Source organism: Micromys minutus, assembly GCF_963924665.1.
Source record: "Micromys minutus genome assembly, chromosome: X".
Lineage (NCBI taxonomy): Eukaryota > Metazoa > Chordata > Mammalia > Rodentia > Muridae > Micromys > Micromys minutus.
Window position 1 is genome coordinate 19,732,324 of NC_137970.1, and position 16,789 is coordinate 19,749,112.

Sequence of the window (16,789 nt, forward strand, 5' to 3'; positions counted from 1 at the left end):
AAACGTCTTCCACAGTCAGTACAGTACTAGCCATTAACCCAGCACACCGAGTGTGCTCGAGTGGAAAAGATGCAACGAGAAAAATAGCTAGGTTAGAAAGACCAACACTTTAAAAAAGATCAAAACACTTTCAGTTTCTCCCCTTGCGCCCTTAAAACATCTCACTGTCTGGATCTACCTATCCGGTCCTACATCAGCTTCTAGAATATTTGTCAGGAGGGAAAAATAAATGACACTGGCCAGTACAGTCTTTGGATATTTAGGAAGGGGTCGGGGAGAAAGTCAGTTCTTGGGACAACTTAGTCAGCCGCTGTCTCATCCGCAGGGTCTTTGGATTCTTTGTTCTTCTGCGCCTCTTCAACATGGTTGTCCTTTTCTCGCAAACGCTCCAGCTTGGCAGCCATTTGCGCCTCCCGGTTCTCTTTGTTAGCCTCCATTTTGTGGGTCAGTTTCTCCTCTGCCATTTTGCTGAAGTTGTTGTTCTCGACGGCTTTCTGGAGCACTTCTTTTTCATGTTCCCGCTTCTCAGCAAGCTGCTTCAAGACTTCTGCTTCATGAGACTTGCATCTTTCTTCTGCAGCTTCCAATTTCTTCTGAATTTCCTCCAGGGAAAGATCCTTTTTCTTTGGGGGTGAAAGGGGGAAATCGGGGACAGATTCTTTTGACCGAGGGCTGAAGAATCAGCTCAAAAGCCTGGCCTGAAGCACGCTTCTCCAGCTCTTTCACCTGAGTATCAGAAGACGCCGTGTCGAACAGAAGACAAGAGATGGGCTGTACACTCTACACAATCCACTGGCAACGAAAGCCCTGCTCGGTCCGAGCCGCCTGGCCACACTCTCCAAAAATGACCTTATCAATCCCTCATCATAACCAATCCTTTCCATCCCAGATAACAATTATAACACATCTAATGAACAAACCTATCCACCCCACCTTAAGAGACTAGGGCACTGAGCGTCGTAAAATTGCTTCCTGCTGAATTGGGTGCAGATTTCCTGTACAGGGTCCAGGGCATAAAATGGATATTTTGCAAAGAGGTAGTTGTAGTATTTGTTGCCCAATCTCTGTTGTCTAGTCTCTGTGTGATCAATGATTAGGACTAGCCCTTTAGAAGTTGATTTGCACCCATGTCTAGGAGAAGTTAGTAACTGAAACAGTCAGAAATACCTGGGCTTTTTGCTTTGTGAAGACATTGTCTCAAGTGACAAGAGGTTTTCCCTAGTCAGATCTAGTCTTTCTAAGTTTGGTTGGCAGCCATGTTTTTTTTCCGTTCCCTGGAGATACAGAAGCATAACCACATCCCATCTTAGTGCTATTGCTGGTTTCCATTCGAATGTCAGCACATCCTTATAGTATATACTGACTGGCCTAGTTCCTCAGTTTATTTGATATCCCAACGTCTCTCAGCTGCTGCTGTTCATTTTTCACCAACAGTAATTAAAAAAAATGAGAGTTAACGATGCATTAGTTTGTCCCCAGGGTTTTTCACTAACCCTTTTTGTTTAATAAACATTGATTTTAAGGTATGATGTTGTGGATTGGTATCTATTTTTTCTGCCCCCTCAAAAGTGGTGCCTGTATGCAGCTGAGGTCAGGTGAAATTTTATGAGTCAGATAAGACTGGAGCCTATGGTTGGACGGTGGAAAAAAAAGATAGAGCTAAATGTTTTAGAGAGGGGACACACACACATACAAACACACAACACACAACACACACACACACAACATACAACACACACACACACACACACACACAGAGAGAGAGAGAGAGAGAGAGAGAGAGAGAGAGAGAGAGATGGGGAAGGGAGCAGAGAGGAGGAGGAGATAGAGGAAGAAGACGAACCAGAACCACGTGCCTGAACGAGCCACAGGTAGCTCTGGCCAGGCATCATGGAAGGCCATAGAGTAATGTAGGGAGCCGTTGTCCAGCCTACGTGCGAAGCTTAAGTCTATATCACTTGAGTTTTGAGTTCTTTGTGTGGGCATTTGGGGGTTGAGGACTTATTGTTATAAATGTGGCTGATGAATTACGAGCCTCTGGAGTTCTCATTTAAGGGGTTCCAGGGACTTGTGCAAGCAGCAGCCTGCTTAACCACAGGTGGTGGTTGGCCTGGGAAGATCAAGGTGGCTCAGCAGCCAGCTAGCCACAGGAACCATGGGGACAGGGAGACCCCCACTGCTGGTGTGTAGCTACTCTTAGCGTGGATTTTTAATAATTATGCTGTACAGTACGATGGGCTCATTCTACAACTGCTTGTCCTGTGGGATTGTGTGGCATACCAGGAACATGTTTTATATTGTAATATGCAAAGAATTGTTGCATCATATTGGATACACATGTGGGAGTGTTTTCAGTCTTAATTTGGGCAGGTATTCCCATAACTGCCATTATTTCCAGGAAGTGAATAATTACACACCGAGCCTTTTCAGAACTGAAAGCAGTTGCCCATAGAAACCCTGAGTACATGTCAATGGTGTGGTGGACATGCGTTGTTTCCAAATTCTGAAAAATGGAGGATATGCATCTGTCAGGTGTCATTTCTTTTGGTACCTCTATGGTTACTGACAGCGGATAATGGAATTGGAGTGTATAGAGAACATGTGGGACGGTTTCCCCCCTTTGGCTTGTTGCCAAGCAATGGAAGTCTTTTTCTTTAAACCTCTCTCATTAACATGAAGTGGCCAATCTGGATCCCAGACTTTGTAAAGTACACTTGCATCAGCTCCCATATCTACCAACCCTTCCATTTCCACACCATTCATCTGAGCCATTCATTTGGGTCTCTGGTCAGTGACGGTTGTTTGCCAGAACACACATTTCCCAGTGCTCCCAAAAGCCCTGGTCCTTCAACAGGAGCGGCATTGCCTGTGATGTCAGGAAATGATTGAGAAATCCTATCCCCTGCTCCAATCTGCATCTCCTCTTTCATGTTTGCCACAATTTTTATTTCTTCCTTGCTGTCCCCATCTATACCTAGAGAGACAATAATCTTGCTAGATTAATCCACTTCTTCCCATGATTATTCCCACTGCCCCTGGATGTAAGAGACCATACACACCATTGGTTAACTACTAAAATTCACCTTTTGGGGATAATGTAAGAGAGGTATCTGTGGCCAGATCCAAAGCTGCAAGTCCTTCTGTAGCATGTAGAAGATCAGAAATACCTAATTTCCTTGCCTCCTGGGTACTTCCTGACTGAGCAAAGAAAAACAGCTTGTTTTGTTTGCTGTGGGGCCTCAAGATGACAGGCCCCAGGGTTAGTTTTATAATGGCAAGAGGTCACCTTTTAGGTCTCTCTTGCATCAGCAACCCTTTGACCATTGTTTGCCCTTTCCACTGGGGCTGTAACAGCCTGGAAGCCTCTGTGGCTCTTAGTAACCAGAGCCTGCTTGGTCTCCCCTGAGATTACCGTATTCTCTAGAATCAATGTACCTGCTTCTTTGAACTCTGGACCTTTTAGCTTTACAGTTTCTTTGGAAATGACAAAGGTGACCACACTTGAAACATTGAGCATCTGGATTTCTGATATTTCTAGCCACAGTTTGCCCTATAACATTTGCAGTTTGGTGCTGAGAACCAAGACCAGTTGTCTCCCGTATCCCTGTGTCTACACCTGCCTCACATGCTTTCAGTGGTCTGGTTGCTCTCTTACATGTGGAGTTTGCATTCTCAAAGGCCAATATTTCTCTGTCTATGACTGTCTGGCTTCAGGGTCTGATATGGCTCTATTCACAGCTCAACTCAACCTCTGTAAGAATCCTGTAAAGCTTTTCCAGAGTCCAGTATTATTTTGGTAAAGGAGATAGATCAACCGCCTTCCCCCACCAAGATTCCTCAACCAATTCCAAACTCTTAATGCAGCAAAATGACATTGCTCAATTACACCCTCATCAGACCTGGCTGGTTCCTGTAAGGCCGCATAACGCCCTTCCCCAAGCAGCTGGTCTTTAGTAACATTTATTCCCCTTGCTAAATTGTGTTGTGCTAGCTTGTAGCTTCCTGCCCCCACAGCAACAGCCACTGCAATTGTTGACCAGCTTCTAGAACAGCTGACCCCGATCCCTTCCTGTCTTGTGGGGTCACCCTATGCTCTGTAGCCCGGTTCTCTAGCGTCTCTTTGACACAGGAAGAATAAGAATGTAAGCCAGAAAAATCAATAGAATCTTTAAAATGGTTTAAATTTAGCATTTCTTTTGTCACCAGGTCAATTCATTTTAGGCAGGAATAGCATCATTCCCAGGCATATGCTGCCAGAGGGAGGCCATCAAGCACTGACCCCAGGATGTGAATCAAGTATGCACCACTTACATTTTGTGTAATCAACTCATTGTTGCCATGACCACCAGGTAGCTGTGCGTGACTCTGACCACATTGATCATTGTTACTCGATCACTCTAAGGCTCAGTTACTACATTTCCTTTTCTCCTTTTCCTTGTAAAAGGACAGTGCTAGAATCAGACCCAGGGTCTACACCTGCCAACCCAGTCTTCTACCACACACTTACATCACAGCAGTAGAAAAGCCAATTTGTCTTAATCTGTGAATGCTACTTGGATGGACATTTACCTGGCTAGCCTCTGTGAGGCCCAGGGCTCACGCACTAGCACAAAGAGTTACACCATTGTAATATTTAGGATGGTGATGATATTCAAGGATAATATTTAGTTTTGACGTCTCTATTTAGACCAGGAAGACACTAGCTTTGCAAAAGTATAAGGAGTTATACATGAGTTAGTTACTCCCAGGGGAAATAGAGATGTTGGACTGGAGATGCCCCTCAATTGGTAGAGCACCTACCTAATCAGAACCAGGCCCTAGGTTCATTCCTTAGCAATGATTAATACTGGAATGTTTAGGATAGCTGGAATCCTAGAAGTCTGATGTTGGAAGCAGGAGAATCAGAAGTTGAGGTCACCTTTGAGTATATATCAAGTCTGAGGCCACCCCACAGTGTTTGTAAGACTATGTGAAATAAAACAGCAAGAAAGGTCCCTGTGTCTGCTGGGGACAGGAATGAAATCCATAGCTCATCATCCTTTAGTGTGATTTAGAATGTGCATTCCACCTGTTTCCCTGAATGAAGTCTAGGTAAGGAAGCCATTCACACTACTCCTTTCAGGTAAACAGTGGCCATAAAGGATCACACTTCATCAGGTAGCTTGGGTTATGGGTGCTGTTAATAAAAATACCTGGAAAGAAGCAGTGTCAACAAAAGCTGGCTGGCCAACTAAACCTTCAAGGACTGTGGAGAGTTTGGAATATTACAGGGTCAGGTCCTGATAAAACTTTTCTAATTCTATCTTTAGACCCTAAAGAGACATTGTTCTCACCTCTCTTTGGGATTTAGCATACATATAAAGAGAGAAATACCCCTTCGAAACTATTAACAACACCTCTTTCTGAGCCTGCCAAGGGACTAAGGAAGAATGTGGTCACATAGCATCTGAGGTCTGGGGATGGTTTCCTCCACATTTCCATCAGTGTAATTTAAACATGGTTCATGCTAAAATTATTTGTCTTGGTACTCTAAAATCCTTCATGAATCTGATGGAACATTGGAAAGTGGAACTTGCAGCAACCCAAATCCCTCTTCCGGTACCAGGATCAGAACAATCTAACTCACTTTGTAGTGAGAGCTGTGTTTTGAGCACACCCTCCCTTGTTATGATCTGCAAAGGCCTGGATGACAGGCCCTCCTACTCCTGTCCTTTTCTCTTTTGGATGATCTGCTCAGGTGGCAAGTTTGTGCCATAAACTACCTGAGAACAGTTCCTGCTCAGGAAGTTAAGAGTTCCCTTGAATCCATGCCCACCCCCTATGCCACTACAGCTGACCTTTCCCATATGAAACTAAAAAGCAAACAGGAAATCCACCAGACACTGGATCCCACTCCTGGCAGGCTTAGTGCAAGTAGCATACTTCTTGGGTTTTTATTTTCTGGTGAGCTCCTGCTCTCTCACAAAGACAACCAGGAAATCCAAAGAGCAGACTCCTCGTTACCTGCCCTCTGTGCACCCTAACTGGCTGGCAACATCCTGAGACCTCTCCTAGACTCCCTGGAGCCTCCCCATGTGAAGTCACCTCCTCTGCCAGTAAGATTCCCCCTGACTGCAGGAAGCATCCCAGGGTGCTGTTGTCTCTGGGGGCTGGGGCTGTGCCCAGTGAGGAGGGTGACTCCATAGGGACCACTGCTTTCAGGGCTGTAGCTGGACAGTATGTGCCAAGACCTGTATGAGACCACTCCTGGGGAGAAAATCGCTGCAGTCTCCCCTGAGATTCAGGCTGCAGCACAGGCAGCTAGCTCCCTTCCAGTTGAAACCTGCCTTTTCATGGAGGTAACAGCCTGGCCAGGTGGTTTGCCTGCTGTGATGTAGCCTCTCTAGCCTCTGGAGGACAGCTCCTCTTGATGATCTTAACTCTTCTTGTCTAGGAGACAAGCTGCATTTCCAGGGTTGAGGAAAAAAAAAAAAAAAAAAAAAAAAAAAAAAAAAAAAAAAAAAAAAACCATGATCCTCTGCCAAGCATACTGCAGGACCTGTTTTAAAGAAGAAACATCCATGAAACAAGCAGAGAGACACAGAGAGTGAATGAGAATCAGAAAGAGAACACTAGGTTTCTGAGAAGATGGAAAGAAGGAACTGTGAGGATGTAAGTTGGTGCCACAGGGGAAAAATGGAAGGCAGGGGCAAGAATGGAAGGCAGGGGCAAGAAGAGCATGGAAGCTCCCCAGCTGGGATGAGCCAAGGAAAAGAGAGGGTAATGCAGAGAGACATGCCTAGCACAGACCTGGTGTGCATTTGGGTTTGGACCAGAGTCCCGCCTTTAACAGCCAGGATGGTGATTTCTTAGAAGAATTCTTGGTTTTGTCAGAGTGTCCAAAACTTCAGTGTCAGACTCATGGATCAACTATACATATGATACATTTCTCTTTATTTACCTGGGGATGGCAATTTACATGAAATGTGGGAACTGCAGTTTCAGGTAGTTACCATTAGGTATCTGGGGTGTGATTCTGTGCTCAAATCTGTTCTTGCACATCTAGGACTTTTATCCTTGGCCTGGCCAGCCTCCCACCCCAACTGCCACGATACAGTGTGAGACAGAGTCACTTAAGAGTTATTGTTTTCAATGGAGACAGCATCTGTCCAATGGAAACACCAGTTTTATTCCTGTGATTTACTGTGAAAATTGCATGGGATGAGAAGGAGAAACTTAAGTGAACACAGTGGGAGGAGTCAACTCAGTATGAGGGTTGGAAGTAAATCAAGGTATTTGTTCAAGAATGGGATGGGCACCCCATTGCGTATTTCAAGGGTTAGCAGCCTTCTCAAGTGGAAGTCCTTTGCTAAACAGAATCTGTGTCAGACATTTATCTGATGTTCAGAAATGAAAGTTAGTCATTATATCTGCAAACATATGATGGTGGATACAAAGTAAAGTCGGTAGGTGGCAATAGTAAGAAGATATATTGTGTGGCTGATACGGTGCAGAGTCTGAAAAGAAGAGGTCACCATCAAAAACTGGCAGCTTGACATCAGTGAATGACTGAGCCTCTCTGATCCATCTACATCAGTCTCAGGGAGGGTAACAACACTTTTGAGCACCTCTAACCAGAACCTGCCCAATAGAAATGCTCCGGATTGTGAAACTTTCCCACAACCTGTGTGAAACAACAGGAGATGTCACAGCTGATGTCCTCCTGCAGTTTCTTAAAATGCAGGTGAGGCTGATGGTGTATTTATCTGTATGGGGCCCTGTGTTCAATTTGATTGTACTCACACAGTATTAGAAACACACACACAAGAGTAAAAGGAACACACACACACATAGATACACACACATATAGACACAGAGAAAAAGAGAGATAGTGACATTGGTACATTCCCTAGGATAAGAATCCATTGGCTGTTGTTGATGGAACCATGGTGTCCTAGAGAAAACACGTTAGGAAAATGTGTTCTAGACATTCTTGTGAGTCGCACACAGGCCATGGGTGTCAGGATCTATGATGTGGACAGTCTGATGATATTGTTCTGTAGGTGAGACTTGTGAGTCGCACACAGGCCATGGGTGTCAGGATCTATGATGTGGACAGTCTGATGATATTGTTCTGTAGGTGAGACTTGTAAGTTGCACATAGGCCATGGGTTTCAGGATCTATGATCCAAACCCAGAAATTAGTGCCGGATGAGCAGGGGTCTTTCCACTGGTACAAAATTACTGTCTTCCTTCTGTTGCTCTGCCCCTCTCCATTGCCATTCCCTGTCCCCTTCATTATCAGCTCCCAGTGTACTTTCATTTCTCATGTCTGCATCTCCTTTTTATTTTTTCCTTTTCTTTAATTGAATATTTCATTTATTTACATTTCAAATGTTGTCCCCTCTCCAGGTTTCCCCTCCTGAAACTGCCTGTCCCGTCCTCCCTACCCCTGCTTTAATGAGAATGCTCCCCCCCCACCTACCCACTCCCACCTCCCTGAATTGGCATTTCCCACTGGGTCATCGATCCTTCCCAGGACAAAGGACCTCTCCTGTCAATGATGTCTGACAAGGAGATCCTCTGCTACATATGCAACAAGAACAATGGGTCCCTCCATGTGGACTCTTGGGTTGGTGCTTTATTCTCTGGGAGCTCTTAAGAGTCTGGTTGTTTGATAATGTAGTTCTTCCTATGGGGTTGCAAAGCTCTTCAGCTCCTTTAGTCCTTTCTCTAACTCCTCCATTGGGGTACCTTGTGTTCAGTTCAGTGTTTTTCTGTGAGCATCCACTTCTGTATTTGTCAGGCTGTGGCAAAGCCTCTCAGGAGACACCTATATCAGGCTCCTGTCAGCAAATACTTCTTGACATCTGCTCTAAGATCAAAAGTTGACACATGGGACCTCATAAAATTTCGAATCTTCTGTAAGGCAAAGGACACTCACTGTCAATAGGACAGTCCTCAACCAATAGACTTGGAAAATGTCTTTACCAAACCTACATTCGATAGAGGTTAATATTCAATATATACAAAGAACCCAAGAAATTAGATTCCAGAGTACAAAATAACCCTATTAAAAATGGTGTACAGAGCTAAATATAGAATTCTGAACTGTGGAATACAGAATGGCTGAGAAGTACCTAAAGAAATGTTCAACATCCTTGGTCATCAGGGAAATGCAAATCAAAACAACCCTGAGATTCCACCTCACACCAGTCAGAATGGCTAAGGTCAAAACCTCAGAACACAGCAGATGCTGGGGAGGATGTGGAGAAAGAGAAACATACCTGAGAACACAGCTAAACCTCTCCTGGGCATATACCGATACATGTTCCACTTTGTTCTTTTATTTCACTACAAGGGTTCTCTATGTAGTACTTATTATTCAAAACTCACTCTGCGGACCATACTGGCCTCAATCGCAGAGATTGCCAGCCTCTGCCTCCCAATCCTAGTATTAAAGGCATGTGTCACCACCACCCAGCAAGTGTGTATCCTTTAGTCTCAAATCCAGGGCTACCTAAATGTAATGACAATGTTTCATTGTTTCTTTGTTGTGGCCTTCATGTTCATAACTGGGTATATTGGGTGCTTATTGAGTTGATGTTCTTTGCTAGGGACACTGCTTAGATGAGTATCTCTTCTAAGCCTGCTACAACAGTGTATGTCCCGGTAGGTGCCATAAATGGAGAAGCATGTCAGTCAGGGCCTGGAAAACCTTGCCTATCTGCATGCTGTTCCATGGCTGGAATTTGGGTTCCTTTCCTGATGCCCTAGTACTTGCTAGGTAACCAATCCTTTCATTGCTTTTCACACATGGAAGATTTTGTCATTCTTGGCAAAGCGTCCAAATATTAATCTACTAGAATTAGTAAATGAATTCTGTTACTTTCAGTGGACTTTAAATTCATTTCCTGATCATATACTAAAAGGAAAGGTGGAGAGACAACATTTCCCATGTTAATTTTCAAAACAAACAAAAAGTCAATTTGTAGTATTTGTCCCCTGCACATGCAAGCATTTGCTTCTTCGGCTACTTATGTCCTCCTCATCCTCACTGGGGTATGATCCAAGGAGAGCAGGAAGCAGGCCCTGTTTGTTCAGACTGCATGGATGGGCAATGTTGGTTTGGCTGCACACCAGGAACTGAATTTGCCGCATGGCCTGAATAAAGGATGGAAAGGATTTGCCACATCAGTTCCATGATCTGGGTACCCGGCCTCACCTCCAGGCCTTTCTCATTTGAACTCTCTGCCTAAAGATTATTTCCTAACTCAGACTTCTGAGGAGACAGAGAATCTTGAGAGGTATTATTCAACCACCATACGAACATGTATTTGAGGTGGGACAGTCCTGGGCTGGAATTCCAGTTCTTGTGGTTGTGTGATCTCAGGGACATTATCCAGGCTCTCAGGATAGGGCCTCAAACACATTGCAATGTGGGAAAATATGGATTCTTGTATTAGTGAGAATTTCATTGCTGTGAAACACACCATGGCCTAGGCAACTCTTATAAATGACAACATGTGATTCTGGCTGGCTTACACTTTCAGAAGTTCAGCCCACTATCATCACAGAAGCATGACAGTATCCAGGCTGACATGGTGCTGAAGTTTCTGAACCTTCTACATCTTGATGCATACACTGCAGAGAGGTGATTGTGTTCTACTCTGAGCATCTCCTGAGCACTGAAGTCCAATAAGGCCAACCTACTCCAGCTGAAGGCATCAAAAACAACTACCAAAATTACACAGTTTCTTCAGCAAAGCTACACCACCTAATAGTAGTACTCCCTATGAGTCAGTCATTCAGTCTCATGAGTCTATGGAAACCATACTTAATCTAAACACCACAGATCTGAAAGGCTGAAATACTGATATATTTGTAAAAGGGCCCTGAGTTCTCCATACTTTTTAACTAAGGTTCTGTGATGGATGAAGCAGAGAAACCCACTGTCCTCTTGTTTCAATCTCAGTCTAGTAAATTTACATTTATAGATAACCATCACTGGGGAGCAGCATAGGCCCATGTCCATGGTAGGAAACTGTGTGAACCTTAGGAAGGGCCCCAGTCCAGTTGGTGAGAAGGAAACCAGCAATGGCTCTCTGAAAGTTTTCCTGCCTCAGCTGAGGCCTAAGGGACTCATAAGAGATGAAAATCTTACTTATACTTACCCATGGCAAACCTTTCATCAAAGGCTGCTACCATATCTAATCTCCTGCCTCTCAGTCTGCACAGGAAAGAAGAATGACCAGAATGGACCTACATGAATGGAATAGAACATCTGTTGGGGGCTTTGTGGATATCTGCTCTCAGGAGAGACACAGGAATGGACAGAGCCTGACTACACATGGCTCATGACATCTGTGATGTAAGAAGGTGACTGGTGGTTCTTGATGGCGTGAGTAGGTCAGAGATTATACCTGAGCTGCTCCTAACATACTTTCCTTACTAGGCAGTGAAATGGAGAATTGCTGTTCTTAGTAGTCCTTAGTGAGAAAGCTTTCCCCTACAGTGGCCATGAACACACTTTCTTACATGGTGAGCATTGAGCATCTGTGGGATTCCCTGTCTTAGAGGGCAATACATATGGGAGTTCAGGACACTATCCCTGACTCTAGACAAACTTCTTGTAGCCTAGATCTGGCCTGTGCTTTTATGTAATCCTGAGAGTATTAGTACTTTTGTCAGAGAAATTACTTTGTTATTAAGAAGAACAGTATTACTAGATATGCTGGTGCAACTCTAATCCAAATACCCAAGAGGATTAAGGAGGAGGGTGGACTTGAATTTGAGGATATTCTGGGCTAAAAATAAGAACCCCTTCTCAATAGAAAGTCTAAGAAAAGAGGAGGGATGTGGGGCGCCGCCCACACATTCCCACGCTTCCGTCATTACAAGATGGCGCTGATATCCGGCTGTGGGGCGCCGCCCACACATTCCCACGCATTCGCCATTACAAGATGGCGCTGATATCTGGCTGGAGTTAGCAGTAAACAAGCCATGTGCGCACAGGCTGGGTAACTTCTGCTTCATGAGTTTCGCCTCTCCCGTGGCGTCATAGGGCCTGGTGAGTTTCAACCAATCAGGGGGCTCCGCGTCCAAGGCAAGGACTGATCCCTTTATAGGGGAAGGGCTGGATAGCTCCTCTCTCTTCTGCCTCTCTCTCCCTCTCTTCCTCTCTCTCTTCCTCTCTTCTTCCTCTCTTTCTCCCGTTGGTTTTCGGCCGTCTTGTGGAGCTTGTTCGTCCTGTTCGTCTCCTTGGATCTCTTGGTTTTCTCCGTCCTTTTCGTTACGTGAAGCAAGTACCGGTTTTTCCAGATTAATAAAGTTTACCGCAGAAGGATTCTATTTTGTGTGCCGCGTCGTTCTTGCAGGCGAGACGGTTGCGCGGGACAGAGGGAAAGAATCAGCAAAGCCATGTCAGAGGGTTCCCTCTGCAGTTAGGTCATGTGAAGATAGGAGACAGTAGAAAGGAATAGGGTCCATTTCCTCCCATTACTTCCACTGATGCTGCTGTCGGGTGTTTCATAGATGGACTTCCTGTGACTCTTCATGGCCTTCAGCACAGAACACGGGAGTTACACTAGACTTCTCAGGTGGGCTCAGACCCGTTCTTCCTCAGCCCTTTATTCTTTGTTTCAAGGATGATCCTTCATCAGAATCCTGTATTCCCTTGTGATTTCCTCATCTATTAACCACACACAGACATCTCACACAGTGTGCTGAGTCTGGTTAGTTTCTTCTGGAATCCATCTTGTACTATTCCATGGGCAGCAGAGGTTGGCCTGGTGATGGGGTTAATTCAGAGCAACCAAATCTTTCACCATGTATCCATATTTAGACTAACAGCATGAGCGTGCAGATTCCTTTCTATATGACAAAACACAAACCCTGCCAACTTCTCCCAATTCTGGAGCCCAGGAAGATCAACACAGAAGGAGCTGTCTTATTGTGCCTAGTGAGGGACTTATTGGCATGCCCTCAAATGTCAGGAGCAGAAAGCAGAAAGCAGTAGAAATGAATTGTGTCCTTACCTGGGCTTATGGCCAATGTACTCAAAAACCTCTTTGTTTTGCCTTGTTTCACTTTATGTGTGTGGTACTAGTGCATGGCCAGAGGTTGGCACTAGATGCCTTTCTTGATGGCACTGCAAATTATTTACTGAGTCATATTCTCTCTTTGAACACAGGCCTATCAATGTCTGCCCCCAGGGATACTCTGCCTCTGCCTCTAGAGGGCAGGGATTACAGGAAGACCACCACACCCCCCTGGTTTTTATGAGGATGATGGATCATAACTGTGGTCCTCATAGTTGCATGGCCAGACCTTTACCCATTCACTCCCTACTTTAGAATGCTGTCCATTCTTTTTGTGGTCCCACTTCCCATTCACTGGCCCAGGCCCTCACCACTTAAATGTAGGCTTAGATTTTTTCAAAGCCTATTTCACTTTAGGGTTCTCACACAGTTTTACCTCCCTTCTAACCCATGGACCAGAGGAGGCAGGAAGAAGATGAATAGTAAAAGGGAATTGTGGACCTGTTTAGAAGTATTTTCTTGGGTGATTCTACTATTTGTTGTCAGGACTGTACTAGTCCAGTTCAATAGCAAACACCAAACTCAAATCAGTAGAGGCAGTACGATTCACCAGAAATAGAAAGGGTCCTCCAAATAGGCAGGGACTGTGCAAGTGGTGACCATCAGCAGGAAGAATACAAGAAATTTTTTGGCAGGTTTCCCCTATGAAGTGAAGACTAGTGAAGCTTTGAAGTCCTCTCATTGTGGTGTTCCTTTTATATTTTTTCTAAATATCAAGCACCCTCTCAAGTGTCTATCTTAAGTACAACTTCACATGCCCCATCACAAAAAAAAAGCTTCCAGAAAAAGATTTAAAACTGAGTTGTTAAAGAAACCAGAAAGTTCCCATTCATCTAAATACATCCTTCCATTAAACGCCATGTTCCCAAGCTGGTACATTCTGGCTTTTCAATGTCAGGTGTTTTTGTGTTTGTCTTGTTTAGTGTTGTTTTATTTGGTTTGCTTTGATTTTGTTTTGTTTGTTTTGGTTTGGTTTGGTTTTAGACACTCTGTCTATTAGGTAGCTTTGGCTGTCTTAGGACTCCCAAGGTTAATAAGGCTACTCTTGACTTCTCAGACACACACCTGCCTCTTCCTCTACCTCTGCCCCTGGAGTGCTGAGATCAAAGGCACACACCACTAAATGAAGCTACAGTCTGTTTTCAGAGAGAATCAACATGGTCAAACCAGAGCAGGTGTCTTCCTAAGGGTTGTGTAGTACTCTGAAGAGAAGCCATGACCATGGAATTTAATTAGGGATGGCTTGCAGTTCAGAGGTTTGGTCCATTATCAGCATGGAAGGCTATACAACACCCCTAATCCTTCTAAGTAGTGGTCCCACTCCCTGATGACTAAGCACTCAAATATGTGTTTCTGGGGGTCATTCTTATTAAAATCACTACATTCCACTCTCCCATAGGGTTGAAGCCATATTATATTGAACATGAATTGAGTCAGAGTTCAAAAGTCTTCATAGTCTATAACAGTGTCAAACTATTTAATAGTCTAAAGTTTAAAATGGCATCTGATATTCATTGCAATCTCTTACCTGTAACCTTCTGCAAAATGAACATAAAAAAGCAGATACAATGCTATAGAACATATGTTACCACCTCAAAAAGAAGGGAAGGAAGCCTAGTGAAGAAATCGTGGACCAAAGCAAGCTTGAAACCCCAGGGTAAACCCCAAATTCTGCATCATCATGTCTAAGGTCAAAGCGCTCTTCAGCCCTCCACCTTTTTTCATCTTTGTTGACTACAACACCCTTCTCTCTCTTGCGCTCCTTCCAATCACTGTTAGCAGGAATCCCAAGATTATGTCATCCCCAACATCTGGAGTCTCCACAGAATCCAGGCTTTTCTTTTGCAGCTTCATGAAGGACCTCTCCGGGTGACCATTCAGAGACACCCCTGAAACACAGCACACATCAACTTCTTTCCTAACTGAGGGAGGGAGAGGTCCCCACCTTCTTGTATTCATAACTCCAAAGCCAGATCCACATGGCCATAGCTTCCCAGTTCTGCTGCTTGCAGGGGCTCAACCTGGGCCCTCCTTCACATATTTTCATCAGATTTCTGTTTCCAGTGCTTTCCTTCACAATTTAATAGTTTCTTTAATTGTCCCCCCCTTTTTTTTTACAAGTTAGAAGCTTAGCTTGGTGGGGTCTTTCCCTGAGGCCACCACTCCCTTTATTGTACTCAGCCTCAGGCTTTTCTTACATCCTTTGATCTCCTTGAGAGGGGCACTTAGCTCCATCATACATCTAGGCACTCCTTTTCTCTTCAAACTGTACAATACTTCTCCATGCTCCTTTTCTCCTCAAACTGTACATTTGGTATTTTCTTCCTCAGCTTTCTCCTTATCATTAAAGAAGTGCATAAGTGTGACCACTAATGACCACACAGCAGAGTCAATATTAGGCTGTCTTTAAATCTACTTTGCCAATGCTATTATTCCAAAACTTCATTTTAGCTGCAGGCATTTTTTGGACAAGGGCAAAAGCAGCTACATTCTTTGCCAAAATATTACAGGAACAGTCTCTAGGCCACTTACCAATACAATATTCCTCTCCTCTGAGACCTCTTCATTTGGGTCTTCCAAATTTATATTGTTCTCAGCACCACTGTCTTCTACACCTCTCATTCTAAGTTCCATGAAGTCCCACGTAAAGTGAGCCTTTCATGTGCTTTCCAAATCCAACGTCCCAGAGACCCAATCAGTGTTCATATTCTGTGAAGAAATGGCTTGGTCAGGCCTATCACAGGGATACCCTGCTCCCTGGTACCACCTTCTGTCATTGTTCTATCACTGTGGAGATACCCATGGACATGACAACTCTTGTGCATGAATGCATGTATTTGGGGTTTGTTTACAGATTCAGATGTTTGGTCCATTATCATCATGGTGGAGGACACGGGGACAGGCATGGTGCTGGAGAAGTGGTAGAGAGCTCCACATCCAGATCTGTAGACAGCAGGAAGAATGAGAGCCACTGGGCTCCGCTTGGGCTTCTACAACCTCAAAGCCCACCTCCAGAGACCTGCTTCCTCCAACAAGATCACACCTATTCCAAGAAGACCACAACTCCTAATCAATCCCTGATGACCAAGCATTCAAATATATGATTCTAGGCATGGGGACAGGGGCACACATTCTTATTCAAACTACTACACCTGTCACAACTAGCACACATTGACCAGGACTTCCTCTGCCGAATACCTTCAGTTCAGCACTTGGTGGCTCAAAGAGTCTGTTGGGCAGATAGCTCAAAATTGAAATGATCAACACTCAACAGTTTATGGGCTGAGGACAATGACTAAGGCTTGAGAAGCAAATGCATTTTGACGCTCAGGCAGTAAGCCAATGAGACTCTGTTGTACCAGAGGCTGGGACAATATTTCAGTGCCTGAACAAAGCTACTGCAACCTTTTCAAAAATCATGCACGGGTCAACTAATCCTTAAGTAGGCCACACAAGTAGGTAAAAGAACACTTTGATTTTTTTGTTGTTGTTGATTGAGTTTTGAAACAGGTATTGTGTGTGCAGCTGTGCCTTTCCTGGAATTCCTTCTGTAGAACAGGGTGGCCTAGGACACACAGAGATCTGCCAGCCTCTGCCTCAAAGTTATGGGGTTAAAGCAGTGTGCCACTACTGCTCAGCTAAATAACAATTAGAAGGAGACTTTCTGCATCTAATCTTAGAGATGTTATTTAAAGTATTTGCCTTTGACA

The 16,789-nt window shown here is 44.4% G+C and overlaps 1 pseudogene across 1 annotated transcript; it reads right to left on the bottom strand.

The window, feature by feature from the left end:
• Positions 1 to 299: 299 nt before the first annotated feature.
• On the bottom strand, positions 300 to 15,701 carry LOC308414822 (stathmin-like; annotated as a pseudogene). Its single transcript has 3 exons — positions 15,612 to 15,701; positions 3,413 to 3,550; positions 300 to 780 (listed from the first exon to the last, which is right to left on the bottom strand). The product of its transcript is annotated as a stathmin-like (transcript).
• Between the last annotated feature and the right edge of the window lie 1,088 nt (positions 15,702 to 16,789).